We start from the raw sequence: 7,922 nt of genomic DNA, 5'->3' as shown, positions 1-7,922 counted from the left end.
GTTTAACAGCATGCAGAAACTGCTCAGCAGTTCTTTGCTTATACTGCCCTCCATTGGCTATGTAGTATTAGTGTTTATGTTCTATTAACAAATGTAATTTTAAACATGATGTTAATTCAGATAGGAAGTAAATGGGAATGCTGGCATTGTTCTAATCCTGTAAATGTGTTAATGTAACGGAAATCAAAGTCAACAGGATGTTCAGAGCTTATGTGAGAAATTAGAATTAGAATTAGACACATTAGATTTAATATATTAGATGCTTATATTCAGCAGTTTAGTCTTGGGAAGATTTTGAAATGTTTTCAGCTGAGTATTCAGCAGTCATTACTCTAGACTTTAGTGTCACACAATCCTTCAGACATCATTTTAATATGATGATTTGCTGCTCATGAAACATTTCTTATTATTATCAGTTTTGAAAACAGTTGTGCTGCTGAATGTTTTTTTGTGGAAACTAAGATTCTTAGAATAAATAGTCCAAAAGAACAGCTTTTTTGAAACAGAAGCCTTATGTGGCATGTTTTTCAATCAACTTGCTAAATAAAAGTCTTACATTTTTCAGCCCATTCTTACTTTTCACTGGAAGTGAAAGTTCAGCTTAAACGCAGACGAAGATGATTTTTCCAAATAAGAAACAGCAGAGGTGTTAATGCTTAGTAATTGTACTTCATTATACATAACTATTATTTAAAATAATTAAGTACTTACTTGAGTTCTAGTGAAACTGAATACTCTTACTCTTAATTATTTTATTTTTTTTGCCAGTCATCATGACTAGAATCTTTCCTCTTTTACTAAGCTAACAATCTTATCAGATTACACTCCAGGCTGCACTTCTGCAGACAGTGATCAATGCAGTTGTAAACTGTATGTGGACACAACAGTTCATTCATCATTCGTCACAACACAATCTGACCTACAGCAATATGTTTAATTACAGACCCTGTTGAAGGTAGACAAACTTGACTCAAGTGGTAGACAGTCAGTCGATGTGTCAAAACCTTAACTATAAAACCAGCTTTTTCTAAAATTAAAATGCAATTTCTGGTAACAGGTTTCAGTTTAATATCTGGTCTAGAGCACTACAGCCTGGACAGATCATTTTGATACAATATGCATTCTTTCACTATAGTTTTCACTATATATTTTTACACCTCTATCTGTCAGTCAATGAGAAAGGGCAAAGAACAAGGAAGTTCAAGCACAAAAAATCTTTAAATGTCACGTAAATATAGCTAAAGCTATTTTACTCTCTGTACATTTATTATAAATGGAGAAATATTTTAAAAAGAAGGGACATCATTATGCAAAGATGCAATTATACCATACAGTATAAATGACAAAAAAGATTTGAAAATGGCTTCTACTCTATTTGTTCCTACATATGAATTATTCATGTGATGATTGTTAATTATATAAATAAGGACAGTCTCAAAAAGGACCATATTAGTTAATTTTAATACCAAACTGGTATAATGTGTACCTTTTGAAAGGGTATCGCCCCAGTGAAATCTTTGTAAAAGTGCATGTTTACTATTTGTTGTCTTTATTTTATTTTTAGCCAACAAATGGTAAATAGTTTGCTCTAATTTGACCCATGTAATTATCTTGGCTCAGTGAACTCTGTGAACTTGCATTTTTTCAACTGATGTACTGTGAAAGTCCCAGAACACATGACACTGAACACATCCGGTGACAAAAGCAAACAGGGTGGGGGGGGGGGGGATCTTGAGCTCTTTCTATTGATCATGTCCTGAGGAAATAAATCAAACAAACAGTGGTGCTGAGGGTCCTTGGCTGAGTCATCATTTCTTCAGCACTTTCTCAGAGCGCAGTGAATCACAGGCAGTGCACAAACCATTTTGCCAGTTTTCTTTTGAGATTCTTTGACTAAAGGTGATGGGACATAGCCATTGTTCTTCCTGGGAAATTATGTCAAGGGAAGCCTGGCAAGCAGAAATTGCTCACTGTGAGTACACAGACGTCATAAGAGAGGGGGCAAATTAGGCGGAGGAATACGGCGAGAACAACAGCACGGGGCAGGGTCGTCTGAACAGCTGAATGATAATGAAACCATGGCAACTGGGTCAAAGCAAAGGTATTTTGATAGACCAATAAAAGAAGTCTTGACCCTTCCCTTCTGGAGGCCTTTAGATTCACAGTCGATGAGCTCCTGGTGCTGGACACACAAAAGAGCTGAAACACACCTGAGATTTGAAGCCAAATGTTAGCTTTACTTTAGCAGTTATAAACTAAATGCAATTTACTTAAAAGTTAATAAACTTTTAGAGTTGCTTGACCCTTGTGAAAATGAAGAGTGATTAATTGTTTTGAATTTCTGGTTATCTGACAATCCTAAAAGTTTTTTTGTTTGTTTGTTTGTTTGTTTTTGAAAAGGCCACTTGAGTCTACTTTAAAAGAGTACACTTTCTTGACAATGTAACGCATAAAAGTACATATTTAAAAAGAGTGATTTGCAATAGTAAAATTAAAAGTTAGACATTTTAAAGTACATTTAATAAAACTTTTCAAGAGGTTACTTTAGTTAACATTAGTAAAAACTAGCAATGAAAAATACTTTTAGAGCATTTATTAATCTTGATGTAGATTCCAACATGACAACAAATAAATGTTGATTCCAAAATTTACTAAAACATTATAAAAAACAAAAGTTCTATTAATATCTATTAATGATATTTAACTAACATTATCAAATATACTGTAACAAATGTATTGTTCATTGTTAGTTACTTATTAAATATGGTTAACAAACTGAACCTTATTATAATGTGTTACTTTAAAGGGTCATGAAACCCTAAAACAAATTTTTTGAGATTGTAACATACATCAGCAAAAACAACAATAGCACTCATTTTGTCTATGTTTTTGTTTGTTTGTTTGTTTGTTTTCTTATTCTTTTTACATCTTCTTCTTCTATTTTTTTTATTATTATTTTTTTTTGAGCCATTACATTCTTCTGGTTAAAAAAAAAACAAAACATAAATATGTTCTAACATTAAAGCACATGTAAAGTACTTTATTATCATTTTAATTTTAGTTTTATATATATATATATATATATATATATATATATATATATTACATTTGCATTTTTAAAAATGTAAATGTATTAAATTGGAATAGAATAGAAATTAAATTTTTTGTCATTTTCATTTAGCAGATGCTTTTATCTAAAGTGACCTACAGTGCATTCAGGTTAAAAAATTTTACCTAACATGTGTTCCCTGGGAATCAAACCCACAACCTTGTGCTGCTAATGCAATGCTCTACCACTTGACCCACAGTTCAGTAGTACACTCAAAAAAAAAAAAAAAAAAACTTAGTTTAGCTATCTGTGTTCAATATAAATTTCCACTATAATCCATTTGATTGAATTGAAATTAATATGCAATTAAGTGTCAGGAAATATGCTAAATGTACTTCTTTTTTAAAAGCCATGGAAGTATTTTAAAATAAACAAAATATTGCATGCTACTGACCTATATTTAAAAAACATATTTCCCTAATTTTGGATTGTGAGTGATACATATGGAATCATCTTCCACTGTCAAACTGTTATTGTTCCTGTTAAAGATGTTAGAGACACGTAAGTTTACTTCAATGGAAATTAAAAACCATGATAAAATGGTACAACAGGTATAGAAAACATGGCATTTAGCTGGTAATACGTGACATTGTTCATCATATCAGACATGTGAATGCCCTTTTAACAATAAAAGTGAAGTGAAAATGTGAAAAAACAAAGGTTGGGGAACAAAGTGAAAGGTCAGAGTCTTAACTGAGTTACACAAGCAGGTAGATACATTTCAAAGCACACATAAAAGAGGAAATGTGGTTACACCTTTTCCAAAAGTCATAATGGTAACAGCTGATCTTGTTACTCGGTATCAAAGCTAATTCAGTTTTATAGTACACACATTTCTCTTTCCTGTATACCTCTGCTTCTTTCCTGTGAATGAACCAGAGGTTTATCTGATGTATATTAAAAAAAACAGACATGCCTGTCAAGCACAAGATAAAACCTATTTATATAACCTCCGTATTTTTGTTTCCATGCAGTCAACTGATGCGTCATGCCTGTGGTTGAGTGTGAGAGAGGTATTCCCTGACTTCATATGACTTCAGCATGATGTCCATACATAGGAACTATTTCAAATAAAGTGTGGGGAAAAAAGCATTTCTTCAAGGGTTTTATGAGTCTATAATTGTGGTTTTGGATCACCATTAAACATATTTGATCAAATTTTGGGATTTCATTTTGGGAGCTAAAGATGAATGTAAAGAACAATACATAGATTCATTTGTTTTACATATCTAAGTATTAAGACATCATTATTCAAGTAAAATAATGTAACAATATACTGTACAGGATGATAATGGCCTCGTTGCGGGGTTGCCCTTTCTTCACTCCAAAAAAATAAATAAAAATATAACAACAATAACCACTGTTCAGTTTAATTAATTAAAATGAGCTAAAGCAACATTATTTTTGAACATCTTGCAACACCTTATTTTTATTTATTGATTCTAGGGATGCAACGATACCAAAATCTCACAATACGATATTATTGTGATATGTAGTCCACAAAAGGATATTTATTGCGATATTTAAGAAGAAACAAAGACAAATAAAGATTTGGGGGAAAAATGAAAATTTTGCTTTGTGACTGGAGCCCTTCAGAGCGGCCTCCAAAGCACACAAAGAGCTGTCTGAACAACGTAGAGCATTCAACGTAAACTCGGAGAGCCCAGACCGGACACCGTTAGTTCTGACCCTGACCCTGACCATAAGGAGGGTCAGCAGGGATATTACCTGGGCTCTGAGCAAAGTTGAGAGATCCTTCGGCATGTTACCGCTGCGTGTTGGACCCAAACTCAGGACAGAAAGCACTGACCGACATGGCTTGGAAGTCACCCAATTGTTTGTCTGATGCTAAGGCCAAGAGCAAAGCGGTTGAGTTTCATGACCTGTAAGTCAGCTGATGGTAGTGGCTCAAAGGAAGGGCCCTCAAAGGATAAATCCCACATCAGCACAGTCCTGGTAGGTGTATTTAACCTTCGAGCACCCTTCAGGAATTTAACATCCAAGTCATTCCTGCCGAATGTCAAACCAGTCATTACAGAGAATGATTCAGTGCGATGATGCAACAAATAATTTTTTTGTGTAGGTGGGGTGTGCCCCTTGTGCAACAGTTCTTGTAGAAAAGTTAGCATGTAGGACAGGTCACATCAATTCAGGTCCTGATCTCACGCTGAACATCAGACACAAAAGACTGACTACTTGAGAGCGTAGAGACGTCTTGTGGACGGAGCTCTAGCTTCTAAATGTTGATAGAGACTCTCGCGGGGAGCTAGACTCCTGTCGAGGGAACAGTCATGAAGGCTCCACAGCTCTGGCTGGGGATGTCACAGCTTGCCTTGTGTCTGCGAGAGAGGGTCTCTCCTCAGTGGTTTCGTCCACAGACCTGCTGATGTCAGCCGAATCAATTCTGGGAACCAAGTCTGGCTCCTCCAAAGTGGGGCCACCAACAGGAGAGAACATCTAATTTCCCTAAATCGCCTGATAACCCGAGGGAGCAGAGCGATTGAAGGGAACAAATAAGCTGGAAATTTGCTCAGGAAATTTGTTCTGGAAATGCGCTTAGATAGCCAGATGGCCACAGGGGAAACATCTTCTTCCGCTGTCGGTGGTCCTTCCACAGTAGAGAGCCAGAAGAGCAGGAGAGCAGGTGAGTAGCCAGGGCCATAGCCGAGGTTTGTGGGGCCCCGGTGCAGGTTGTACCAGTGGGCCCTGTTTGAAAGTGTTTAATTTGTATGTTAATTCTATTTATTTATTTGTGCTGATTACACAATGTTTAAGTTTTTTCAGGTTTGTAGGTGTCCAGGTACAGAAACCGAATAATTAAATGTAAAATAGCACTGCATAGTCTACTGTAAAAATTAAATATACAGTCAAACCAAAATTCATAACTTTGATAGAAAGGTAAGTAATGAATTACAATCAATCAAAAATTCTATCAAACATGCGTTGAGTTTTTCCGCATCTTGTGTTTGAATGCGAACAAACTCATTTGATGTTTAAATGGGCAAGGCTTAAAGACACGTGTAAAAGATAAGATTTCGAGACGATGTGCAGCTTGTTGTTTGGGTTGGGGCTGACTGGGGGACGTCTCCCCTGTTTCAATTTCATGTCAGCTCTGCCCATTCTGGCGGGCTAAAGCGCCATTGGTTTTTTCAGTTACACCTACGTTAACAATTCAGGCTTCAGGAACAGGAGTGTAAACCATAGAGCAACGTGAAGTGAACGTTCCATATGGGAACACCGGCTCACGAGCTGGTAGCATGTGTGCACTTTGCTTTAAAACATGCAGCAAAAACAGGATTGATGAAGGGATTAAACCATATTGTGCTTTTGGTTTTAGATTGTTTGCCAAAGCATAATGGCCCAAAACAAAGGTGGATTAGGGTAATGTGGGACACTTTTAACCATTTTGACTTGTGCATCATATCTCCATATGAAGCCAAAACGACAGATCAAAATGTTTTTATGAAATCTCCCCAAGATGTTCCCTATCTAAATCAGAAGAAATTTTTCAGAAATTGTAATAAAGGGGAAGTGGCACATATATTAGTGCTCCTTGTTCCAAATCGTTTAAGAATTTGTGGATTTTCTAATGTGGGACAGCTCATGCTCAAATCTGGGACACTATGTTTTGTTTTATGGGTCTAAATAGTATATATATATATATATATATATATATATATATATATATATATATATATATATATATATATATATATATATATATATTTTTTTTTTTTTTTTTTTTTTTTACAAAGTAAACTTCATTTTTATTCTTCAAATTTATTATTTATTATTTAAAACAATAATAATATCCATGTAATCAAGTCAAATGTCAAATAGAACTAAATATAGTTGGCAAAATAATTTCATAATTTTTTTGAAAAGATGTAAAATTCGAAACATGAAATGCCTTTAACACTGTTATTAAACTTCTATAAACTTTTAATATATATACAGTATATTTTTTTTCAAAAGCTTTTGTTAATCAAATTGTAATTATAAAAACACTTCATAACAGAAATAAGCAGTCCTGGGCAGTCATGGACCATTCATGGTCCAGGATGCCATTGTCCTCTACTCGCTAAATTGTGAATCTGGATCTTAAAACAACTAATAATGCTGCATAATAAGCCCCAAAATTGACAAAATGACATGTATGCCATTTAACCTTCTTAATGCATATTTTATCAATTGAATAATATGGTATATTTGACTGTCCCACCTTAGTCAAAACATGCTGTCCCACTTTTAAAAAATCCTTTTGCAAAGTGGGACAACAAAGATTTCTTTAAATAGAAAATATTCTTAACACATTTTAAGAACATTACTGCAAAATTTGATGTATAAATTCTTCACAAATATAATTTGATAACAACTTAGAACATTTGGGTTATTTATAACAGATTTATATAATTAACATTAATTTAGTCTAAAACCTATGCCAACGTCATTTCAGTGAACTTTACAAGAGGAACTTCCTGTTTGTTGGTTTTCTTGGGCACATTTCCGACATAATTTCCAGAAAGTCAAGTGATTTCAATGGCTTGACACACCTGCTTGAATTCAAAACCAATCGTGTTCACTGTAATGTTGTAAAAGAAGAAATTAACGCACCGAAGCTTAGGTGTCCCACATTAGTCAGTGTCCTACATTACACTACTCCATCCCTATATTTTACAAACTACACCTAGCGCTTCATATCGTCATATTTCATATTTGCTATTGTAATATTGATATAGTTATATCCCTATAAGTTTAATTAATTCATTTGTGTTAAATCTACATTTGTTTGACATAACTAACTGGGTAGTGG

This window comes from Carassius auratus, chromosome 38 (assembly GCF_003368295.1).
Source record: "Carassius auratus strain Wakin chromosome 38, ASM336829v1, whole genome shotgun sequence".
NCBI classification, from domain to species: domain Eukaryota; kingdom Metazoa; phylum Chordata; class Actinopteri; order Cypriniformes; family Cyprinidae; genus Carassius; species Carassius auratus.
Note: the sequence above shows the minus strand (reverse complement) of the source record.